This window comes from Eptesicus fuscus, chromosome 8, assembly GCF_027574615.1.
Source record: "Eptesicus fuscus isolate TK198812 chromosome 8, DD_ASM_mEF_20220401, whole genome shotgun sequence".
NCBI lineage: Eukaryota > Metazoa > Chordata > Mammalia > Chiroptera > Vespertilionidae > Eptesicus > Eptesicus fuscus.
The window spans coordinates 26,257,026-26,283,634 of record NC_072480.1 but is presented as its reverse complement, the minus strand read 5'-3'; positions in this window follow the sequence as shown (position 1 = coordinate 26,283,634).

Sequence of the window (26,609 nt, the reverse complement as noted above, 5' to 3'; positions counted from 1 at the left end):
ACATTTCACACACACACAAAATTAAAAAACCAAAAGCAAAAAAAAAAATAAAAATCTCACACAAAACAATTGTCCTTAACAGCATGATCTTTTTTTCCTCCTTGTGCAGTAAAAAAATAAATCTTAAACTCAGGAGTTCTTTTCATTGTCTAGGGCAGTGGTTCCCAACATGGGGCACACGCCCCACAGGGGGATAATTTGACTTCTAAGGGGGGGGGGGTAATTTGAGATGAGTTATTAACAGTGAATTTTTTGCATTTCTTATGGTTCTAGGGGCCTCCTATACAGTATATAAATATATATTGAGATATATTTATGCATTTCAGTTCTCTATTATGTTTTGAAACTTTATTTGCTATTTTTATATCACTTAATATTATTATTTTTTAAACAATTTCTTAGTGATTTCTTCCTCAGTTCTTCAACTATCCTTTTGTTCTTTTATTTTTCTCTTTCATGGATGCCATGTTCTTTGGAAACTTGTTTAGACCAAGTTGATGGCTTTTTAGACTTCCTCTGTGTGAATAGGAGTTCACTTTTTGAATAATAAAAATTATATGTCACAGAGGGGCATCAGGATTTTAGAGATGTTTACGTGGGGCATAGCCAAAAAAAGCTTGGGAGCCAATGGTCTAGGGGCTCCCTATATTTAACATAGTTATCACAATTACATCTCAATCCTAGCTACTTCCATTAAAACACACACACACACACACACACACACACACACACACACACACACACACACACACACACTCACATCAAAAAAACACAAACAGAAATGTAGGAAATGGGCATTCCAATGACTATTTACTGTGATTTAAATAACTTGGCATCACTCTATTTGCAATTTTAATAGAAAATAAAACAAAGAATATGTGTATATACTTAGTCCTTTATAAAATAATATTTTCCATATAGAGTTTCAGATAGATATGAAACTTAAAAACAACAATTTAAAATGAAAAAGTGGTACAAAAAGCATAATTTTTAGTGTGAAGAATGATTTAGTAAATTTTACAGTAATGTACTGTTTGCAGTAACTAATATCAACTCAAGTAGATATTCTCTATTAGGACTAAAATAATAAACAAAATACCTAAATCAGATGTAAAAAACAGTGGACAAAAAGAGACACTGAAAGATTTACTCTTTCTGATTTTAGTGACATTTAATCATGGCTACAACATGACAATTTTTTATGAAGTCAATGGATATGTGAATAAACAGCATCAAATTAAAATGTCATGTACTTATAAATCTGAATAAATAATTATAAATAATTATAAATGTTACATATTTTTATCCTTATTTTATACTGGTGCATGAAATTCATGCACAGGGGGAGGGGGTCCCTCAGCCCAGCCTGCACCCTCTCCAATCTGGGACCCCTCAAGGGATGTCCAACTGCCCGTTTAGGCCCAGTGGGATCAGGCCTAAATGGGCAGTTGGAAATCCCTCTCACAATCCAGGACTGCTGACTCCCAACCGCTCGCCTGCCTGCCTGCCTGCCTGATCATGCTTACAGTGAGTATTTTTGGGTAATGGACATTTACCTCCCCTGCCAGCCTGATCGACACCTAACTGCTCCCCTGCTGGCCCTATTGCCCCTAATTGTCCTCCCCTACTGGCCTAGTCCCCCCCAACTTCCCTCCCCTGCTGGCCTGGTTGACCCCAAATGCCCTCCACTACAGGACTAGTCCCCCGCAACTGCCCTCCCCTGTTGGCCTGGTCCCCCCCAACTGCCCTCCTCTGCAGGCCTGGTTTCCCCCAACTGCTCTCCCCTGCTGGCCTTGTTGCCCCCAAATGCCCTCCCCTGCAGGCCTGGTCGCTCCCAACTTCCCTCCCCTGCAGGCCTGGTTGCCCCTAACTGCCCTCCCCTGCTAGCCTGGTCCCTGCTAACTGCTCTCTCCTGCTTGCCTGGTCACACCTAACTGCCCTCCCCTGCCGGCCATCTTGTGGTGGCCATCTTGTGTCCACATGGGGCAGCCATCTTGTGTGTTGGAGTGATGGTCAATTTGCATATTACCTCTTTATTATATACTAGTGGCCCGGTGCACAATATTTGTGCACAGGTAGGGTCTGTAGGCCTAGCCAGCGATCAGAGCCAATTGGGGCCTTTCTTCCCCCGGCTGCTGGCTGCTAGCTTGGCCTTCCTTCGTTCCACGCCACTCCCTGGTGGTCAGCACACATTATAGCGAGCAGTTATACTCCCAGTCAGTCGAACTCCTGAGGAGACAATTTGCATATTAGCCTTTTATTATATAGGATTGGATTATATAGGATTTCTTGATATTTTGTCTCATGTTGTTAAATTTTTTGAGCAAAATTTCCAAAGACCATTCTTTTACTTCTTTTAAGAATTTATATTGCAGCCTCTTTGCTCTTGTTTTGTGTGTGTGACTATCAAAAGTATCAATATCATTCAGTCTTTAGATGTGTAATTGAGGAATAATGTCTGAATTTGGTCTGTGTTACATAGTGCTTTCATCCCACGTTATTTTCTCACAATTTAAAAATAGTGCCTCACAATTGCAAGTTTACATTTGGAGATGATAATGTGACAAACAAGCCTCCTCTTGCTTAGAGTTAAATTTGGAATTTGAAGTGTAATCTTCCATTTTGAATTAAATGTATAGATAAAATATATCCCTATATTGAATTACTAGTTACTTGACAAATGAAAACATGTCTTCTTTCTTTATTTTTAATCACTCTCATATCAGTGGCTTGCTTTCATTAGTTTTTTTTACCTTTATAAAAAATAAATGAATATAGTAAACATTAATGTTACATAACATTTAATTTAACATAAAATGTCATTTTTTACATGTGAAAATTTTAATTTTAGAAAAGTACATATTTTATTTAAATCTTAAATTTTATTAAATTTTTATTAAATTTTATTTAAATATTAAATTTATTAAAATGTTTTATTTAAAATATTTAAGTATATTTGGCATACAATATTATATTCATTATGTTGATTTCAAGTGTACAATATAGTAATCCGGCATTTCCATACCTTACATTGTGATAACCACCCAATTCAAGTAATCGTCTGTCATTGTGCATTCGTATCAAAATATTCACTATATTCTCCTTACCCTTTCCAACATCCAGCCACCCCCTCCCTTCTGGTAACCACCCCTTTTGGTTTCTGTTTCTATGAGTCTGTTTTTGTTTTGAGGAATCATATGGTATTTATCTTTCTCTGCCTGAGTTATTTCACTTAGCACAATACCATCTAGATACATTCACGTCACAAATATCAAGATTTCATTCTTTTTATTTCTGTGTACTATTCCATTTCCATATATATTCCACATATTCTTTTTTTATTCCACATATTCTTTATCCATTTGTCTATCAATGGACACCTTAGTTGCTTCTATATCAAGGTTATTATAAATAATGATGCAATGAATATAGGTGGTGCATATATGTTTTTGAATTAGTATTCTCATCTTTTTTTTTTTCCTCATAAATACCCAGAAGTGGAATTGCTGGGTTATATGGTATATCCATCTTCAGTTTTTTGAGGCATCTTTATACTATTTCCTAAAGGGGTTCCACTAGTTTGTAGTCTCACCAAAGTGCAAAAGGTTTCCCTTTTCTCTAAATTACCGCCAACACATTATTTATTGACTAGTTTTATAATAGCTGTTATAATGGGTGTGAAGTGATATATCAGAAAAATTTGCATTTCCCTGATGATTAGTGATGTTGAGAATCTTTCGTATGTCTGTTGAACATCTGTGTGTCTTCTTTAGAGAAATGTCTTTTAGATCAAAGTGGAAGTAAATAAAATAGGATCATATTTTCTCTTTAATATTATTTTCTAAATAATTACTTGGAGAATAATAATCATGATGGGCTTACTGCATTGTAATTATTAAAACTGTGAGCACAAAGGTATATACAATTATTGTAAACTAGAGGCCCAGTGCATGAAAATTCGTGCACTGGGAGGGGGGCCCCTCAGCCCAGCCTGCCGCCCTCACAGTCCAGGAGCCCTCAGGGGATGTCTTACTGATGACTTAGGCCTGCTTCCCATGGGCATGGGGCCTAAGCCACAGTCTGGCCTCCCTCTGTGGGAGGCAACCTGACCGACCAGGTGAAGGCAGCTGCTGGCCCTCAGACCTCACTTAGTGATGGCCCCAGCCCCCTGCCCCCTGCCCACTGGTGGGTGGGAGGCGATCTGGGGCCAGGCCAGCTGGGGAGGGGCTGTGGGAGGTTGAAGCACAGCAGGTTGCACCCCATCCAGCCTCTGCAGAGGCGTGGCGCCGGGACCAGGCCGGCACCGCTACCTCTGTGGCTGCCTCTGCATTAGGGCAGCACTGGGACCAGGCCATGCAGCCCCTTCTCTCACTGCCGCTGTGGAAGGGGCCGCAGCGTTGGACCGGCCCGCACCAAGGCCTCTCCCGTGGCACCACCTCTCCTGCGCCGCCACCTCTCCCCGACCACCGGCCCGCGGCCCTCACAGCCACCGCGGCTGCTGGCCCTCTCAGCTGCTGTGGCTTTGTCCGGAAGGACGTCCGGTCTATCCAGTCTAATTAACATATTACCCTTTTATTAGTATAGATACATTGAGGAAAAGATCTTCAAGTCAACTTCTTTACTTGCTATAGTAAATGTTTACCTTCTCAGAAAAAATAATGGGGTGTTATTAACATATAAAAGATAAAAATAATTTCATAATAAATGCATCATATAATATATATTTATTATATGTAACATCCTATCTAATCTAATAATAGACAAATATGCAAATTGACCGCACCTTCGCTACACCTAAGCCACGCCCACCAGCCAAACCACGCCCACCAACCAATCAGGATGAGTATGCAAATTGCCCCAACAAATATGGCGGCTAATTTGCATATCAAGACAGCGTCCAAAGAAGCCAACAGCTGCAGAAGGGAGTAAAGCTTCAAAGAAGCAAGCAAGGTGGGGGGGAGGAGAAGGGCGGGGCGGAGGCGGGGCCGGGGGCGAAGGGAAACGCGGGCGGGCTGGAGGAGAAGGCGGGGCGGGCGGGGCGGAGGCGGGGCCGGGGGTGAAGGGAAACGCGGGTGGGCTGGAGGAGAAGGCGGGGCGGGCGGAGTGGAGGCGGGGCCGGGGGCGAAGGGAAACGTGGGGGGCTGGAGGAGAAGGCGAGGCGGGTGATAAAAGTGGAGCGGAGGCGGGGCCGGGGGCGAAGGGAAACGCGGGCGGGCTGGAGGAGAAGGTGAGGCGGGCGAACAAGGGAGGAAAGGAGGCGGGGTAGAGTGCAGCAGGAAATCCTATTGCAGGAATTTTCCTGCAACGGGAAAGCTAGTTATTCATATAATATATATATATATATGTATATATATAATCAATATATGAAGCTATTGATTTCTGTGAGGTTGATGTCATCTCTATTTTAGAAAAAAAGCATACAGCAGCAGAAAGGGACTGATGATTATGTGCTAAAAATATGAATATTTTATTTTATCATTAGATATTCAAATGAGAAGATTACCCCCTCAAATGATCTATACCTGTTTCATAATAAACTTCATTATTATAAATAGTGTATCTTTATATTCCACAAGATAATGTCCAAATTAAGAGAAAATGAGGTCACTCATTTCAATTTTTATAACAGAATAACGTAATTATCAACTATGTTGCCCTATCCAATGCAATAACATCTTAAAGAGAAAAGCCCAATTTAAGTTAAAGAAACATTATTGAAAACCCATTAAGTATTGGCCTTAGGTGATGCTCAAGTGAAAAAAAAAGAGTCTCTCACTACAAGTTAGTTAAAATATAATGGAAAGAAGAACATGTAAAAAATGATTATTAAAAGATGTATTAAGTATTAAACTAAATTATAATTATCATTCTTTAGGGATAGAGTGAGCGATTTATTATATCAATACTAGAGAGCTGGTGCATGAATTTGTGTATGGGTGAGGTCCGGCCAGCCTGCGCCATAGGGGCCGATCTAGAGGGAGGGGCCGCCGGCAATTGGCCAGCCGGCCCTGCCCTTCGTTGAACTCCTGGTCAAACTCCCAGTCAAGGGGACAATTTGCATATTAACCTTTTATTATATAGGATAATAACATTTTTCATAAAGGAATTGGCATTTTTTTCTGGATGTTGAAAGATGCAAATAATTTTTATAAGCTTTGTGAGTGCATAATAACACTTACTGAAGGTAGATTAAGAGTGAGTACAAACAGAATGCCTACACTTTGGCCTCAGGACAAAGGGAAGTTGCCAAAGGATGCATGGCATGGTAGAACTTTTAAAACAATGCGTATGGTCTGGCCGGCATGTTTCAGTGGTTGAGTATCAACCTATGAACCAGGAGGTCATGGTTCAATTCCTGGTCAGGGCACATGCCCGGGTTTGGGGTCAATCGCCAGTATGGAGCATGCAAGAGGCAGCTGATCAATGATTCTCTCTCATCATTGATGTTTCTATCTCTTTCTCCCTCTCCCTTCCTCTCTGAAATCAATAAAAATATATTTTAAAAATAAACAAACAAAAAAGTGTATGATTAGGAATTTATTCTAAAAATATTGTTTGAAATTACATTTACTGAGTTGACATTGGATAATAAAATTATGTAGGTTTCAAGTGTACAATTCTATGATACATCATCTGTACATTGCATTGTGTGCCCACCACCCAAAGTCAAATCTTCTGTCACCATATATTTACATTTGACCCCTTTATCTTTTATAACCTCCCACCCCCTTTCCCTCTGGTAATCACCATAATGTCTGTGTCTATAAGTTTTTGTTTATTTTTCATGTTTGTTCATTTATTGTTTTCAGTTTAATACTCCACATGTGGGTGAAATAATATAGTTCTTGACTTTTTCTTTCTAATTTATTTTTTTTTACTTAACATGTTATTCTTAAGATCCATCCATGTTGTGGCAAATGACAATATTTCATCTTTTCTTATGGCTGAATAGTATTCCGTTTTATATATGTACAATATGGTATTTTTTTTAAAAAAATCATCTCTATTGTTCAAAGTATTACAGATACCCTCTTTGTTTTCCCCCATTACCTCCCTCCATCCTGTTCCCACACCCTCCCCAGGCCTTCACCGCACTATTGTCTGTGTCCACTGATTATTCATATATGCATTTGAGCTCTTTGGTTAATATCTCCAATCATCTATCAAAGGATACTTTGGTTGTTTTGATTTCTTGGCAAAGCTCTATCAGATATAATATAAAACATGGTTTTAATTTGGATATACACCAGAGCAAACTGCATGAGTATACTAAGGGGACAAGGAAGTAGTTATTCTAGAAAATATGGAGAAAGAAGATTAAAAAGTAATATAGTGCGCATCAGCAGATGAGTGGATTAAAAAACTGTGGTACATCTACACAATGGAATACTACGCTGCTATAAAAAGGAAGGAACTCCTACCATTTGCCATAGCATGGATGGACCTAGAGAGCATTATGTTAAGTGAAATAAGTCAGTCAGAGAAAGATAAATATCACATGATCTCACTCATTTATGGAATATAATGAACAATGTAAACTGATGAACAAAAACAGATCCAGAGACAGAGAAGCATCAATCAGACCTTCAAACCTCAGGGGGAAAGTAGGGGAGGTTGGGGGTAAGGGGGAGATCAACCAAAGGACTTGTATAGACTTGCAGAGTCTTTTGTTGTCACAAAGATTCAAATAAGGATCTTAGTTAATTTATTTTCTAAATGTGGTTAAAATAAAACATCATTAAACACTTTAATCCTTGTCTACTTCTCTTTCTCCTTTTGATAATTTTTTCTGACAATTGTGATCATGTGTAGTTATAGATATACCAAATGATTAATTGAGAATTAAAGGATAATTTATTTAGGATTCATAACACCATTTAAATAGAACTGAATAAATTAGTAAATGTTCACATAGTATATATCAATATTTGTAAATGTAGCAATTATTTATGTAAATTAAGTAGTATAATTTTGTGGTTATAATATTTTTGTATAGTATTATAATGAGTCATTAGAGAAATAATCTATAAGTTATTTGTAGTTTTGTGATACGATGACTTGAAATAGTATATGTAGTTTGGAAATAAATGGTCATAGTCAAAGATATTTGGCTGAAGGTTATATCTCAATGGAAAAAAAACAAAACATAGACTGCAAAATCAGAAATTTTGAGTTAAGTCCTGGTTCCACAGCTTACATATTTTAAAATCTTGGGCTTTTGATTTAGTGTCTCTCAGACTCTTTTTCATCTCAGAACTTGAATAAGATACTGAGATATATATTACATATCCAAACTTCTACCTCAAAATTATCTCTGTGGTTTTTATGAAAGGAACAGATTATGAAAACCAAAAGATGCTAAGTCTCCTTGGCTAAATTTTGAAACAAAAACCACTTCTTCATGCATTTTTTAAAGTGTGAATCTTTTCTGGTCAGCTAGGTAAAATTACATTTATTTTTTTACAAATTCTTGGTAAACTATTACAACTATAAATTGCTATCCTTTGCTTCACTCTGTGATTCATATAATTTAAAAATATATATTGATTTACTTATATATTTTCCAACACTCCTTCAGCAACCAGGATATTTTAGATAATGGTTCATGAATGACATGCAACAGTTACTAATTCATACCCTCTCTATATAAAATATTATATTGTTCAAAAAGCAAAAATAAAGAAACACATAGCACATTCTGATATGAAGAATGCAAACACTATAACAAAAGTTAGTGTAATACTCAGCATTCATTAAATTTGTATATGTTCATCATTATGACATGAAAAATTAAATTGGTACCATTATTTAAAACAAATAATACATTCTTAAACATTTATTTAAAATGATTTCCTATACTGAGACTCAAAAACTATAATTCATAAAATCAAAGTATAATTATTGAATAAACTAGAGGCCCGGTGCACGAAATTCGTGCACTGGGGAGGGTGTCCCTCAGCCCAGCTTGCACCCTCTCTAATATGGGACCCCTCGGGGGATGTCCGACTGCAGGATTAGGCCCGATTCCACAGGACCGCTGGCTCCTAACCGCTCACTTACCTGCCTGATTGCCCCCTAACTGCTTCCTTGCTGGCCTGATTGCCCCCTAACTGCTCCTCTGCGGGCCTCATTGCCCCCAAATACCCTCCCCTGCTGACCTGCTCACCCCCAAGGCTTTTATTAGTATAGATATGACCCTGCACAGAAAATTTTACTAACCCTGCTGTACAATAAGGGCTTGACAATTGAATCATTAGGACCAGACACCAAGCTTTCCTTTCTTTGAATAGTGGAGGGAATACTTATCTTGTCTTTAAGTTGCCTGGAAATTAAAATGAGATAATGACTTAGAAAAGTATAAAAGCACCACATAAAGACAACTGTCTTTTTAATGAAGTGGCAAAATGAAAAACACTTTTTATTCTCCCCTTCCTTCCTTTACAGCTTTTATTTAAACTTTGAAATTTATAAAAATGTCACTCCAATTTTCATTTCTTTACATTCAACATTATTTTGTATTGGTTTCAGGTTTTATATTAGTTACAGAATAGTGGTTAGACAATCATATACTTTACAAAGTGTTCCCGATATTTCTAGTACCCACCTGGCATCATACCATCATTACAACACTATTGACTATATTCCCTACTTAAGTGACAATGGGTTTACAGGTTCCTTTCAATCTTTCTTTTGTGTTTTTTTTATCCTTCCTTTTCTTTCTCACTTCTTCCCTCATTTTCTTTATATAGTATCTCAATTGGCCATCAAAGCTCAGTGAAGGCACTGGGACACACTTCATCCATTTTAAAGACCAGGAAACTGAGGCCAATTCCAGTTGGCTGTGGAACTTGACTCAGGAAGCCCTCAGAGCACACAGGAAGCCCTCAGAGCCATGCTCTTTGTGCTTCCTAAGGGGCAGCGGCCCAGCAAACAGAACAAACCTTCCAGTCAGGCTTCCCAGCCTCTTTCTCAAGCACCTCTTCATTGCGGATGCTCCACATTCTTTCCTCTCCCCCAATTCTTTACTGCCCCCCCTTCTCCAAAGCAGGTGGAAGGCTTCCCACTCACTGCCTAGGCATGCTCTGCTATGGGGCAGGGTGTAGCGAGCTTGCTTTTGGGTCAAGGCAGGAGCAGTAGTCACTGCCTCTGAAGTGTGAAGGCCTCCTGAGCGAGGCCCATTAGCACTGGGAGCTTCTCTGAATCACCTCAGTCAGTCCAGTACCCTGCAGTGCAGCACCCCTTCACTGAGGTGGCTCCACCCCTCAACCCCCGCCTCAGGGATGAGGGTCCTTGCCCCTCTGCCAAGAGTCCTTCCATGCCCCTTGATCCCTGGCTGGGCCCACCCACATCTTGGGGGCACTGCAGAACCTCTGTCTCTCTGCAGATGAGGCAGATCCCTGCCCTAGGTCTCGGCAAAGCTATGAATCTGTGGCCAGAGGCTTGGTCTGGGTCTCAGCAACCACATGCCTGCAATGTTCCCAGGGACCCCGGGAGGGGCTGGGCGAGTCCTGCCACGCCCCCCCCAGGGAGGCGATCGCCGCCCAGGACACCCGGGAGCGCCAGGCTCGGCCCGGACATGCCCCCCCGGGTGGCGATCGCCGCCGGGGACCCCCGGGAGCGCCAGGCTCGGCCCAAACACCCCCCCCAAGGGTGGCGATCGCCGCCCGGGACCCCCGGGAGAGCCAGGCTCGGCCCGGACACGCCCCCCCGGGTGGCAATCGCCCCGGGACCCCCGGAACTAAGAGGATTGGGTGCCGCCATCTTGGTCTTCTCAACGGCCGGATAGGCCACCCGGAGTCCCGCCCCCAGCCTCTCGCAGGCCCAATCATGGGCATAGCGGAGGTGCAGTCAATTTGCATGTTTCTCTATTATAAGGTAGGATGTATTTACTTAATGCTTATAATGATGTAGTCTAGACATAGCAACAAACTTCAATTAAAAGGTTTTAACAATGTAATTATAATAAAATAGTGCTTATGATATAATGCTTTTTATTGAAACAAAAGATTTTATCACTGTTAGATTTAGGACATCTGCATACTTACTTTCTAAAGCCAATTTTCAGGATTATTTCTAGTAAGATCAATGATAAGAAGGAAACTGAATCACAACCAGAAAAAGAGTGAATTAATGAAATATCTTACATAATAAACACTGCTTATTTTTACTCATAGATAGTACCTTTTTTAATTCTCATGTGAATTTGTGATCAAGAAGAGTCTTAGAATGATACTCTACATAGAAAACTCTAAAGACTCCACCAAAAAACTACTAGACTTAATAAAGGAATTTGGAATTGTAGCAATATACAAAATTAACAACCAGAAATCAATGACATTTTTATATTCCAATAATGAAGTCTTAGAAAGAGAAACTAAACAGACAATCCCATTTATCATTGCAATTTAAAAAAATAAAATACCTATGAATAAACTTAAGCAAGGAAATAAAAGACCTGTACTTAGAAAACTACAGGACAATGAAAAAATGAGATAGAGGAAGATATAAACAAGTGGAAGAATATATCACATTCATGGATGGAATATCATTAAAATGTCCATACTACCCAAAGCAATCTATAGATTCACTGCTATTCCCATTAAAATACCAACATCATATTTTACAGATATAGAACAAATACTCCAAAAATGTATATAGAACCATAAAAGACCCCAAATAGCTATAGCAATTTTGAGAAAGAAGAACAAAGTTGGAGGAATCACAGTACCTGATATCAAGTTATGCTACAAAGCCACTGTACTCAAAACAGCCTGGTACTGGCACAACAACAGACATATTGATTAATGGAATGGAACAGAGACTCCAAAAACTGACCCAAGGCATTATGCTCAATTAATATTTGACAAAGAAGGCAAGAGCCCACGATGGAGTTAAAACAGTCTCTTTAATACATGGTGTTGGAAAAATTGAACAGATACATGCAAAAAATGAAACTAGACCACCAACTTACACCATGCACAAGAATAAACTCAAAATGGATAAAATACTTAAATGCAAGATGTGAAACTATAGAAATCCTAGCAGAAACCATAGGCAGCAAAATCTCAGACATCTCTGGTAGCACTATGCTTACCAATACATCTCCTAGGGTAAAGGACACTAAGTAGAAAATAAACAAAAGGGACTACATCAAAACAAAAAGCTTCTGTACAGCAAAGGGAACCGTCAACAAAATGAAAAGGGATTCCAGTGTATGGGAGAACATATTTGGCAATGATACATCTGATACAGAGTTAATATCCCAAATATATAAGGAACTCACAGATTAACGAAAGGAAGACAATCAATTAAAACATGAGCAAAGGACCTAAATAGACATTTCTCCAAAGTGGACATATGGATGGCAAGAGACATATAAAAAATGCTGAAATTCATTAATCATCAGAGAGATGCAAATTAAAATGACAATGAGATATCACCTTATACCTGTCAGAATGGTTATGACAGGTATAAGGTGATAGCTTATTATGCTAAGTGAAATATGCTATTCAGAGAAATACAAGTATCACCAGATCTCACTCATATGTGGAATCCAATGAACAAAATAAACTTTTGAACAAAACAGATCCAGAGGCATGGAAGCATGGAACAGACTGTCAAATCTCAGAGGGAAGGCAGGGGTAGGTGGGTGGGTAGAAAGAGACCAACCGAAGAACTTGTATGTATACATGCATGACCCATGGACATAGACTCGGGTGGTGAAAACATGGAGCGGGGGCAGAGGTGGGATATAAGGGGTCAATGGCAGAAAAAAAAGGGATATATGCAATACTTTCAACAATAAAGATTAAAAATAAAGGAAGTCTTAGTTTTTTAAGAAAAAAAGTGAATGGACCTTACTGAATAAAATATATTTATTTTGCCTTAAAAACAATTTCTTAGACTTGGTTTTGATACAGTTTTCTCACTTTATTTTATTAATATGAAGTCAGTTTGATTTCTTTCAACTCTCATTGATAGAACAATTTTTGGCTCTATCTTCTACCTATTGAATAATTAAATAGTGTGTTACCACTGTAGTTTTTATTCTTCAGATGATGATACTCTGAACAGTCTTATCTTCTTAAATCTAAGGATAAAAAGATCAAGTAAATTAAAAAATATAATGCAACAACTGTATGTGGTGTGTATAAATTAACTGTATGTAGTGTGTGTGTATGTATGTGAGTGAGGGAGAGAATTCAATTAAACTTTATAGCCCAAAATGTAAGCAATAATTTTTAAAATTATTAATTTTATAATTTAAACTCATAGAAAGGGAAGACAATGTGGTTGTTATCAAAGGGAAGTGGGTGGGAAGGTAGTAAAGAGTAAAGGGAGTCAAATGAATGGTGACCGAAGAAGATCTGACTTTGTGTGGTGTGTGTACAATGCAATAGACAGATGTTGTATATATAACCTTATTTACAAATGTCACTCCAATAAATTTATTTTAAAATTGTTAAAAAATAATCAACCAAAATGTAATGCTAATTAACTTATCTGAAGTATTACTTTTATGTGTAATAGGGAGAGATCCATATGCTTGGTCAATGTTGAGAAGTAGAGGAAATTTACATTAATAGACTCTGACCTTGAAAATTGATGGGGTGGTGCTATCATTAGCCATAAAAGGTATGATGCATTTAAAATGATCTAAAGGACAGAATTTAGGAATTCTTAAAGTAACAAGCAAATTACAATATATCCAAAATAAAGTTCTTCCTACAAAAAATATAACTATAAAAATAAACTTAAATTGAAGGTAGTCCAGTGGTAATATAGTGGTTTCACTAAGTATTCAGGGAATCTGAGTCCTTTTAACAGTGCCTGTATCTGCAGCATGTCACAATTACATATACTATATTACATTACTATAATGTAATATAGTAATATTACACAAATATTCGTGTACAAATTCGTGCACAAATTCGTGCACCAGTGGGGTCCCTCAGCCTGGCCTACGGGATTGGGCTAAAACCAGCTTTCCAACATCCCCTGAGGGGTCCCGGATTGCAAGAGGGCACAGGCCAGGCCAAGGGACACCACCGGTGCATGATCAGGGCCAGGGAGGGACATGGGAGGTTGGCCATCCAGGGAGGGCCCACGGGAGGGCTCCAGGGCATGTCTGGCCCATCTCGCTCTGTCCTGATTGGCTGGACCCCAGCAGCAAGCTAACCTACTGGTTGGAGTGTCTATCCCCTGGTGGTCAGTGTACGTCATAGTGAGCAGTTGAGGAGCCTTAGCATATCATTAGCATATTACACTTTGATTAGTTGAACAGCTGACTGGTGACCAGGAACTTAGCATATTAGGCTTTATTATATAGGATAGTGACTCAAGTTCAGCCTACAGCCATCAAATCTACATTCCTTTATGTAAAAGAAAAGAGTCAAAGAAAGGGGCCATGATTTCTCTCTCTCTCTCTCTCTCTCTCTATCTCTCTCTCTCTCTCTTTTCTCTTTCTCTCTTCAATCCTCACAGAAGATATGCTTTTATTGGTATTTAGGGAGAGAGGAATGTAGGGGTGGAGAAAGAGAGATAGACCAATGTTGGAGAGAAACATCCATAAGGTGCCTCCAGTATGCATGCCCCAGTATATTGAATACAATATTTTTGTTTTACCAGACAGTGTGCCAACCAACTGACCCACCCAGCCAGAGCAACCATTAATTCTTTCTTTTTAAGGACTTCTATGAAGTTAGTAAAAAGAGAGAATGGGGAACATTAGCTGTCTCTGCCACATGTACTTTCATTAATGTGTATGTTTATGAGCTAATTTAAAAAAATACATACACATTTTCTAAACTTTAAACATAATTGTGTTTATTTTATCATTTTCTAAAATAAATGATAATATAAAAATCAGAGTTAAAATTTTCATTGTATTATTTTGTTGACCATTTGTCATTTTTAATCTATAAAATTATCACCAAACTGCTTTGGTAAGACAAATTCTGGATTCAACAATACCTTTCAAAAGATGTTTTGGAAACCTTTAAAGAAATAAATTGTCAAAAGCAGAGTTAAATTAGAGAGACCTCAGCTACCAAGTATTGAATAGTTGTTTAAAACAACAGGCCAAAGTGAAAGAAGCAGTCAAGTATAAATCACTTACTGCCATAGTACGTTTTAAAATATATATATATTTTTATTGATTTCAGAGAGGAAGGGAAAAAGAGATAGAAACATCAATGATGAGGGAAAATCATTGATCAGCTGCATCCTGCACACCCTCTACTTGGGATTGAGCTCAAAACCTGGGCATGTGCTCTAACTGGGAATCAAACCATGACCTCCTGGTTCATAGGTCATTGCTGAACCACTGAGCCACATCAGCTTGGCACTTACTGCAATAGTATTGATATTGGACCTGGTTAGTAGTTGCCAGCCAAAAGACAATTCCAAGAAGATTACTGAGAAGGAACATTTTTTATTGCTGGCCAGCAGACAAGGACATGGGAGGGTAGAGATGGGGAGAAGGTGTGTCACTCTACTAAAGGCCTGGATTCTGCTTTTTTTTTTTTTCTCAGGGAAATCATGCATAAATATGTAGTTGAGCTTCATCATAACATGTATAAGTGGGGACATTTCTGCACATGCCCAGTTAGAAAATATGCCTATACATACGTCGTCTGTTCAAAATGGTGGAAACTCTCCTCCCAAGATTTTAGTATTCTAATGAGGAAATAATGAAAATAGTTCAGGAAGAGGTGAGTAGGGTTCCTTCAGGCTGCTTAGGCTGGTCCAGGCTACTTGAACCAGATGAGCCCTCCGGTTCAGCAAATCATTCTGGGAATCTTCCTGAAAAACCAGGCCTGGTGATTGTCAATATCAAGGATGTCAAGACGTAGGTATGGACAAAAGTTTATTAGGTCTCAGCCCTTCTGTTAAACTCTTAGCAAATGAAAAGGTATGATTATGCAAACCTTTTAATGTAAGGATGATCTAAGTGTTTCCTGGTTATTCTAAGCAAAAGTTATGGATTCTAAATAAAAGTTAGTTTATGCTAGGCTACCAGCAAGGCCGTATACAGTATAAAAAAAAAAAAAAAAAAGGCCCAACTCCATCTGTGTTCAAGAAGGGTGCCAAGTAGAGGTCAGATTTACCATTGCAGGAGGAGGTGGAATGGGATGGGACAAAATCTCACTGCGAGCAGCTCCAGACAAGGCTCCTACCATTTTCTGTACCTGGGTGGCCAGAGGGAGAGAGAGGAAAAATGCTAGGAATGAAATGCACTGGGTACTGAGTCAGAGGAAGAAAAATCTTTTAGAAGTTATTCCTCTCCCCCCAGGCACCCAGATAAAGAGGCCTCTGGATGGAGATATCTGACTTCTGAATGTTGATAAACGAGGATGGCCATTCAGAAGGTTCTGAGCCATTGCTGTTGGTGCATTTGCAGTGCACCAAGTCTGGTGTGGGGAGTGTAGTTTCCCTAGTGCTCAAATCTGATGTTCCTCATGTGTATGTACTTCTGTTGTAGTCTACCAAGGTTGCCATATCAAAGTACCACGGACTGGATGGCTTACAAAGCAGAAGTTTATTTTGCACAGTTCTGGAAGCTGAGAAATCCAAGATCAAGATACCATGATGGTAGGCTTCATTCTGTGGAGTATTCTCAGTTTGCAGGAAGCTTCTATCTGCTGTATTCACATTATCTCTTTGTGCGCACTGAGAGAGTAAGAGAGTTCTCTGGTGTCTCTTCTTATAAGGACACCAATCCTATGATATCAGAGTCCGACCTATAACCTCATTTAACCTAATCATTTCCACTAAAGCTCTATCTGAAAACATAGTCACTTTGGGGCTTAAGGCTTCAATCTATTATATTGGCGGTGGGGGGACATCCAGTCAGAACAAAACAACCTCTTTGGAATTTAACTAAGTAGTCTCTCCACAAAACCAATTGTAAGAAATAAATAATATAATTTAGAACTACATCATATTCATAATATAAAATAAGCATTTTCAGATTACAAAAACACCGTAGCTAATCCATTAATTTTTTCACTTATAGAATAACTAACAGCAAGTATAATAATAAATACCTTGGTTTAGCTCTAAATGCTAACTGAAAAAAAAAAAAAAAAAAGATTTTATTGTAGGAGCTAATTGTTTAAAGGTTGAGAAACACTGTGAAAAATTATAATATAGGTAGATAGAACTAGAAATATTGTGAACCAAATCTGTAAAATGTATTTGTGAATGTACATGTATTTATGTACATCTGTATATACATAACTAAATAGATGTAGGTATAGATAAAATGAAGTTATAAATGTATAAATAACTAAATAGATATTAATGTATTTCATGGTATTTTCAATTCAAAATTGTTGTAGCATTTTGTTTTCCTTTCCATACTAATGCTTTGAATACTTTTGCATACATATGCAAACACAGATACCATTTCTGGAAGTATTGTTAAGAAGTATGTGCATATCTTTATGTAATTTTTAATAATCAGGATATTTAACTCTAATTTAGACTACTTTTTAAAGTCATAAAATGGTATAATTCTATAAGAACATCTGTATTGATTTTATTAAAGTAATTTTATTCTAGTGTTCATATCCTACTATAATTTAGTGTACTTCATTGTGATATGTGCTACAACTTGTGATGCCAGACTGTTTTTAGTTTTAAGGTAAAATTTATATCCATAACAGTTGTTTGCAAGTCCCTTCTAAGAGAAAATTTAAACCAACATAGTTCTTAAATATTTAAGACCAGAATGCACATATTTGGGTCACTCTTATTTTAATCCTATTTAAAGATACAACTTCGCCAAATTAAGAAGTGTATGTAAGCATTGGTTTTCATCTGATGAAATATAGTTTAAAATATAATCATATCACAAGAAACTATGTAAAGTACAGATATTGAAAAAAGATATTACATTTCTCATTCAGTTTTATGATTCAAGCTAAGTGGATTTTATTTATTTTACTAGCGTTCCCGTTGCAGGAAAAATCCTGCAATAGGATTTCCTGCTGCACTCTACCCCGCCTCCGTTCCTCCCTTGTCGCCTGCCCCGCCTTCTCCTCCAGCCCACCCGCTTTTCCCTTCGCCCCCGGCCCCGCCTCCGCTCCGCCCTTGCCGCCCGCCCCGCCTTCTCCTCCAGCCCACCCGCGTTTCCCTTCGCCCCCGGCCCCACCTCCGCTCCGCCCTTGCCGCCCGCCCCGCCTTCTCCTCCAGCCCGCCTGCGTTTCCCTTCGCCCCCGGCCCCGCCTCCGCTCCGCCCTTGCCGCCCGCCCCGCCTTCTCCTCCAGCCCGCCTGCGTTTCCCTTCGCCCCCGGCCCTGACTTCGCTCCTCCCTTCTCCTTCCCCCCGCCCCCCTGGCTTGCTTGCTTCTTCGAAGCTTTACTCCCTTTTGCAGCTCTTGGCTTCTTTCGACACTGTCTTGATATGCAAATTAGCCGCCATCTTTGTTGGGGTAATTTGCATACTCATCCTGATTGGTTGGTGGGCGTGGCTCAGCTGGTGGGCGTGGCTTAGGTGTAGTGAAGGTGCGGTCAATTTGCATATTTGTCTATTATTAGATTAGATACTAGGGGCCCGGTGCATGAAATTTGTGCACTGGGGGTCGGGGGTTCCTCAGCCCAACCTGCCCCCTCTCACATACTGGGAGCCCTCAGGGGATGTCCTACTGATGGCTTAGGCCCGTGCCCCACAGGGAGCATACCTAAGCCGCAGTCTGGCCTCCCTTTGTGGGAGGCAACCGGGCTGGTTAGGGGAAGGCACCAGCCCCATCACCCCACTGCTGCAGTCACTGTCAGTCACCGCAGCCACCAAGGTGTTTTCATCAACATGGACTCCAGTCCCTTCACCAAGAAAAAATGACAACTTTCTTTAGGCATTTTCAAGATGTGTCTTTCATAGGACATGCATTTCTTTATTTATTTTTTATCCTCACCTGAGGGTATGTTTCCACTGACTTTTAGAGAATGTGGAAGAGAAAGGGAAAGACAGAGAGAAACACTTTGATTGGTTGCCTCCTGCATGAGCCCTGATCTGGGCCCCGGCCAGGGAGGAGCCTGCAACCTAGGTACATGCCTTTGATCAGAATCAAACCCAGACCCTGCTGTCTGCAGGCTGAGGCATTACCCACTGAGTCAAACCGGATAGGGCAGGATATGACATTTCTTAGCCTTCCAGCAGCGGACCTTCGTTTTTTTTCTCCAGAAGTGTGGTGGAAAAACCCTAGATCACTTTTTTGAATTCTTATTACCCAAGTTACTAAGAATATTACCAGTGGCATACAGGAAGCTTAGCCAATGTGCAGTCAGAAAAGGTGTTTTCTCTATAGTTCACACCAATGGAGGGCTGGGCCCTGCACAGGCCTAAAGCCTCTGGCCGAAGCCTTTGTATGCAATGTTAGTTCCCATCTAAAATTTTTATATAATAATATTTCTTCTATACTCAGGAGATATATGTCTAGCTTTATTTCATACTGACATTGTTATTCATTCCATTTCAGCTCTAATATGTTTCCCATAGATAATTGATGCATGTGTGCAATATTATACCAAAAACTACATATTTAATTGTATTCTAATTTAAAAGTAGGCAAGTGTTGATACATATGACTATTTCAAAATCAGAAGCTAAATTGAGATTATGCAGGGTTGCTCATGCTAAAATTCATTTTCAATTATTTTTAATTCCACAAATACATTATTGCAATTTAATTTAGCTTTCTAATAGCTACTACTTAAAACTGATTCATATAAATCTACTTATCTATTTTTTAGTTACTGAAATAACAACAAAATTAGAGTGATTAATAGATAAAAACAAGCCAAAATGCCAGCTTAAGTAAAGGATTCCAAGTCATTAGAATTCAGTCTTCCATTTGTCTGAGAAAAATTGACATCTAAGCTTTTTATATTCTCCAGAATGAGAATGCATGAGAGAAAAAAATTACAAACCAATGAAGCTTCAGCAATGTTAAAATTTTTACTCAGGAATTAAGCTACATGTATTATTTAGTTCAAAGATAATAAATTAAAACAACATGATCTAAAAAAGTATTAATAATCTGAATCACATTTTATATAGTGTTTACTTAACACTTAATAGAACTTTCTATATCACATTAATCAGCATGAACCTTTCCTAGTGGACATCTTCACAGTTGTCAGATTTTCTTCCAGCCTCTTTCCTGAGGATTCCATATTCCCACAGCTGCTGATGAAATGGTAATTCTAACAAGCTTATTAGTACCACATGCCCTTTGAGTTTGTTTGCTTTGAATAAAATAACCAATGACTTCATGCATTCTTCAAAGGCACAACCAAAGAAGCTTCACAAAAAAGAAGAATACTTTTCTCAAATGCAAACAAAAGGGGAAAAAAAAAGAGGACAGGGAAGAAAATTAAAAGTGGAATTAACTAGTATGAAAGAATAAGGGTTTCAACATAATGCCTATGTATTTAATAGGCAGAAAATTATACATTAGTACAATTGCTTGCCTAGGTTATTAATGATTCCATGAATGGAAGTGCTGAAGAGAAAGTTCTATGGGTTAGGTGAAGGTGTCATTTCCATTGAGTCAGAATGATTAGTTCTCACTGAGTGAAATGAACCAAATATATGAAGCTATTTTCTCAAACCACTTTCCCCCTCATGTAATTGGTTTTAAACAAGTCATTTTAATGCAAACAAGTTTGACTCAAATTCTTAATTATGAAAAGCTTCATTTTTACTCTTCTTAAATATCATTTGAAATTCTTGGCATGCACTTGTCAGTTTAAGAATTCATAAAGTAATCTATAATAATAAAAGCATAATATGCTAATTAGACTGGGCAGTCAAACGACCTTTTGGACATCATTCCAGATGAAGCCGCGGTGGGGGGGGCCAAGGCATAGGCAGTTAGGGGTGATCAGGCAGGAAGGTGAGTGGTTAGGGGTGATGAGGCAGGCAGGCAGAGTGGTTAGGGACAATCAGGCAGGCAGGCAGGCAGGCGAGTGGTTAGGAGCCAGCGGTCCTGGATTGCAAGAGGGATGTCCCCTGAGGGGTCCCAGATTGTGAGCGGGTGCAGGCCAGGCTGAGGGACCCCCCCCCCATGCACGAATTTTGTGCACTGGGCCTCTAGTTGGATATAAAAAGCAAAGGAAAATTTTACACCAAATATTTTATTTTTGTTCTGCTTGCAGAGATCTGAGCATTATAGGAGCATGTAGAATTTTATATAATTAAGTAATCGATGTTACAATATCCCACAAATAGAGGGTGAGCCAATCGATATAAATGAAAAGTTTCTCATGTTTTCTGGTTGCAACTGAGATTCATTTCTCAGCTCTATTCTTGGCCAGTGGCTTCTCTTCACAGCTTCATAGTCTGAGACAGAGGCACTTTCCTCTTATATAATGGGCAAATTACAGCCCCTCTGTTGTTATTCAAGATCCTCTGTTCATTATCCAAAAATTTAGTCTTGTCCTTTGGTGCTTTTATACAATTTACACATAATTTACTATTTATGGACTACATAATAATAAATAAAATGCAATCCAGTAGATGGGATTGCTCTCAAATTAGGACTCTTATACCATTTAAGTTCTTAAAGTTGTGCCAGAGACTGATTGAATCCAAAAGATAAATGTTGCTTGTGTTACTTGAATGTTAGTTTCATCAATAGTATGCAATGTCAACATTATTTTTGCATTAAAATGCAAGGATATTATTTAGTAAATACAATAAAATGATAATTATTGTAAAAGAAGAGCATTTACATATATATTGACCCTTCAGCAGAACATATTAGACGTTTTCCCAAGCTTTTAGCACATCATACTCACATCTATACATAACCATACCATACACCATGCATACACCATACCACAGCCATACACACACCATACAAATGCCAGCATAGCTACCATTACAAATTGTATCAAACTTGTCATTTCACTATAATAAAATTAGCAAAATTATTAGGGAAACTCTCTCACAAGCACCATGTCTAGAAGGGAGGCTCAGCTTGTAACAAAGTCTAAGCCATCTGCAAGCCCTACCTAATTTATGGGTAAAGGAGGGATTAAGAAGGGGGTGCCAAGATTCCATTTCTTGCCATGTATCAAACAAGATGGAGCCAAAAAGCTAACAAAATGTAATGACTTGATAAGGTCTTTGAAAAGTGAGGCATGATTGAGATGAGACAAATTTGAAGTATCTGTCAAAAAAAGTAAGAATTTAGTATAAATGTATGTGATTATATATATATATATATATATATATATATATATATATATATATACTAGAGGCCCGATGAACAAAGATTCGTGCAAGAATAGGCCTTCCACTGGCTGCCGGCATCGCCTCCGCTCTGGCTGGAGCCACCTTTCCGCCTGCACTCTAGCCCAGAGCTGCCTTTCTGCTTTCCCATGCTGCCCAGAGGCCCGGAGCTGCTGGGGAGGTGTGGAACACCGGCATCATTGCCATGGTGACAACACAAGTGACCCTCCCTGCCCCCAGCTGCTGGGCGCCTACATATGCAAATTAACCCACCATTTTTGGGGGGTTAATTTGCATACGAACTCCTGATTGGATGGCGGGCGTCATGAAGGTATGGTCAATTTGCATTTTCTCTTTTATTAGTGTAGATATGTATATATGTGTGTGTGTGTGTGTGTGTGTGTGTGTGTGTGTATATATATATATATGTATATATATAATATGTATATACATATATATCCTATCTAATAATAGACAAATATGCAAATTGACCATACCTCCGACACCCCACAAGCCACGCCCACCATCCAATCAGGGAGAGTATGCAAATTAATCCAAACCAAGATGGCTACAGCCACAGAGAGCAAGGTTTCCTAGGTAACAAAGGAAGCCAAGCTTTCCGCCTGCCCTTGCCAGGCCTAAGCCTCCACTCAAGCTACAAAGTTTCAATTATAGAAGGTAAACAAATTCAAACAGAAATGGCGGCAGAATGGAGCTTGAGAGAGCAGGCCAGGGTTGCCGCTGGCAACAGGGGAAGCAAAGCTTTCCACACACCCTGGCCTGGCCCACCCGCTTAAGGCAATGAAGTTTCAATTATAACCCCAACACAAATGGCTGCCGGCCTTGGAGGGAGCCCCAGGCTTGGCTCCGCTCCAGGCTACAAAGTTTCAATTGTAGAAGGAAAATAAATTCCAGATACCAGGGCCTCCACTTGGGTTGCCAGGGGGCGTGGCCAGCCTGCAAACCACCACAGGCCCCTCGCTCAGGCCTCCCCCAGCCCCAAGGGAACCCCCACCCTGATCTGGGACACCCTTCAGGGCAAATTAGCTGGCCCCCACCCCTGTACCAGGCCTCTATCCTATCTAATAAAAGAGTACTGTGCAGATTGATCATCACTGCAACACACAATATAGCTGCCCCCATGTGGTCAAAGATCCTGCCCCATGTGGACACAAGATGGCCACCACAAGAAGGCCATTAGGAGAGGGCAGTTGGGAGGCACCCGGCCTGCAAGGGAGGGCAGTTGAGAAGGACCAGGCCTGCAAGGCAAGGCAGTTGAGAGGGGCCAGGCCTGCAGGGAGGGCAGTTGGAGGTGATCAACCCTGCAGGAGAGGACAATTAGGAGTTTATTCCTGACAAGGTGAGTTTTGATCAGTGGGGCTATAAGAATAACACTTATTAGTAACCGGAAAACCACTTTCTTAGTTTCAAAAAACAGTTTTAGTAGATTTCAAAACCTTGCTGTAGGCAAATTAAATTTGAAACAACCCTGTGCCAATGTAACTTCTGCTCCTTTGCAAATTCACAACCATTCCTGACTTCATTACAGAAAGCAAGCATTAGAGAGCAAAAATCTCCAAATGATTTAACAAGCATTGTTTCAATGCATGCTGTCTTTCTTTTATCTTCTTCCTGCATACTTCTTTGTTTATTAGGTTTCTGCTGGTAGAAAGATATTATTGAATGCTAATGTGTCAGTGTTTGCCTATTAAAGCTACTGATTTCATAGTCCAAGCCACCTACTAGTTCATTAATCAGAATATTCAGGGAATTTATATACAGTTGGGATTCTTAGTTATCAGTATAAAAGGTGTATATGATTGGACAGGTCAGGGCTATGATTTTTTATATCTTTTTGTGTTTAATATTACACTTGCTCTTGGTTCATTTTCATTGTAAAATTAACAAGTTTTTCCCAACAGAATGCAACTGCAATAATACAATTTTCTTACTTAGTATGATATTTCTAAAATAAGAAGTGGGAATATTCATGGTTGTAGGAATAATGTGATTGAGATCTGAGTGATCTTGGAGCTATAACAGGTTTAAATTTAATCACTATGGAACCAGTATTCAAACCCCTCTTACTGTCAACTACCTTTGATCTGAGCCTCTTATTGGTAAATTTATAAATTACAAAAAAAAAATAATGAAACAGATGTTTTCAAGGAGAGGATATGAACACACTACCCAATCCATTTCTGGGGAGAGCGGGGGAGTAGAACATATAATCCCAAACCAAATAAAAACATTCTCAAGTTTTTACATGAACTCTGACTCCTGTTGTTATACAAGATAGTCTCAGATACATCACATATCTTCTTTCATTAAAAGCTGGGACTCCTGGAGTCGGTCTACCTTATAAGTATAAAGTAAGAGTACATTTTCTGTAGGGACAGGAAAAAGACCTTTCTTTTTATTTACTGTGGCTTTCAATTTACAAGGAGCACCTGGTAATTAAACCCCAAGATTGTTGGCTCCTCTGATACAAACAGCTTCTCTGTTCAAACTGAGAAACAAGAAAAGCTACTTCCAAGGATACATTCTTGCACCCAGCTCCTCCCTGCTATTTTCACAACTCAGGGGGAATTTGTACCACGGAGTTAATAGAAAGTTCCCTTCCTCCCTCCCCTTCAAGAAAGCCTCTTTTGAACTCTTCATAACTTTGCTATAAGCATGTTTTACAGGCTTGGGAAAAATAGTGGCAAGAGATCTCCCTAGGACATCAGCTGGACTGTCTCCTGGAAAGCAAATAAATGATAACTTTTCGAGATAACTCCTAATATCTACTCAACTTCAACAGAATCCTCCTCCCTTCCTTGTCACTTAGCAACTGCAATGGTTTGCAGAAACCACCTTTTTCCCCTGCCCTGTACTGACTAGCAATACTTGGCCCTTTCCTCTCTTGGAAAGTAGATTAAACTTCTTCTCTGCATCTAGTTGTGAATTATTTCACAGCCTACATCTCTGGCAAAACTCTAACATTTCCCAAGCTTTGTTTTATGACCATACAGTGCTCTCCCACACACACACAAAAAGTGCTGAAACCACACAATCTATATATAAAAGGCTAAGTGATTGTTCGACCAGTCAACCATTCAACCAGTAGCTATGACATGCACTGACCACCAGGGGCAGACACTCAACGCACAGGCATGGAAACATGGAATAGACTGATGAATCTCAGAGGGAAGGGGAGAGGGGGGAGAGCAGGAAGAGATTAACCAAAGATCTTATGCGTACTAGAGGCCTGGTACATGAATTTGTACACCGGTGGGGTCCCTCTGCCTGGCCTGTGGGAATTGGGCTGAAATTAGCAGTCTGACATCCCCTGAGGGGTCCCAGATTGCAAGAGGACACAGGCCAGGCTGAGGGACCCCACCATTGCACAAATACATGCACTGGGCCTCTAGTAAAGTAAATAATAGAAAACAAAACAACAAAACCAAAATCACTTGGCTTAATTAGATGATTTCTGTAATGCCAATATTGCTACATTTCTGTTTAAAGCCTTTGGCATACTTAAGAAAGGCAGGTAACAAGACTATAGTTAAAATTATATATTGTATAATGTTCAACATTAAAACTTTTGCTTAATATGAAATAAAAAAATGTGAATCACTCATAGATTTAAAAATATGAAGACATGTACAGAAATGACCCTGTGGTACTATTTTTTAAAGCAGAAATTAATAATCCAGGGAATATAAGGTAACATAAAAAGGTATTACTATTGAGTAATATTTTCTTTGTTTTCACTTATTTCCCTGACAACTATTGTCTGTGACATTGCTGTAGATAGCTAAAAAGGAAAAAAACAAAACAAACAAAAATATATAAAATCAATAGAGATGAAAAAGTTTCTCTTGAAGCCTCAAGTATTGAAAACATTTATTGCAAATCACTATTTTTTATTAGCTTTTTCTTGAAATTCATTTTAACTCTTTCAAGATGTATGCCTACTATTGCTTAAGCTATTTTTTCAGCTTATTAAAAATTCCTATGAGTGTTTGAAGCTTTTCTCTATAAACGAATTTAATTAATTCCAATCATACTATATACTCTTTCTGTCCATTAAGTAAGGCATTGGGACTATCCTTAAGAAAAGGCTTAAGTATTACTTATTTTCTCTGTCATTTTACTTTTTATATGTATTTCTGCATAATTGATATATATCTTACTATACTTTTTTTTTTAGCAATGTTTGGAGGAATTTGACTGAGGAGACAGAGGGAAACTAGGTAGGCAGGGACAGGGACCATTGGGAGGGGGGAATAAAACCAAGAACCCAACTAGAGGAAGTTACTAAGGCACCCCAACTGGGCGGGGAAGGAAGGGGGAGGGGGAGGCAGACTTGAGCTTTAAAAAAT